Below are 715 nucleotides of genomic sequence, written 5' to 3' on the forward strand. Positions count from 1 at the left end.
ATAATAATAATAATAATAATTATTATTATTATTATTATTATTATTACCTCCCTTTCTTTGGAGGAAGCAGGCTAGGTATGTGTACAAATGTATTATATTATTATTATTATTATTATTATTATTATTTTGTGGTAGGTGGGGGCGCCCACCATCCACTCACTCGATGTAGTGCTACTCTCGGATGTCGGCCCTTTCCTCTCCATCCTTCTTTCCTTCCATTCTCTTCTTTCTTTCCTTCATTCTTTCCTTGTCTTTTGCCTACGGGTGACTTTACACTCCCTCTTCTTTTTTTCCTTCATTCTTTCCTCTTCCTTCTGCCTGTGGGTGACTCTACACTGAGTGACAAGCCAAATGGTTTCCTGTGCACCAGGAAACCATTTACTACGCTGGGTGGTAACCATATAACCAAATTTTGGCACCTGGTGGTTTAGTGGGTAATTATTGCGCTCCAATCGGATTGAGCCGGTGAAGGTTTATATCCAAGGGATGGTTGGGGTTGACTGCTCATATAATGCCACTCAGGGATGAGTGAGGCTGGTCACTCATCTTAAATGTCGGTACCAACTGCCTAGCCCCGGGCTCCTACGCTCCTCATGGGGCAATGTAGGATTGGATGATGGATGGATGGAATTATTATTATTATTATTATTATTATTATTATTATTATTACCGGTATTATTATTATTATTTTTATTTCTATATCTTCTCACTAACA

The sequence above is a fragment of the Coenobita brevimanus genome, chromosome 72, assembly GCF_032717465.1.
Source record: "Coenobita brevimanus isolate Jiangsu-jjx chromosome 72, ASM3271746v2, whole genome shotgun sequence".
Lineage (NCBI taxonomy): Eukaryota > Metazoa > Arthropoda > Malacostraca > Decapoda > Coenobitidae > Coenobita > Coenobita brevimanus.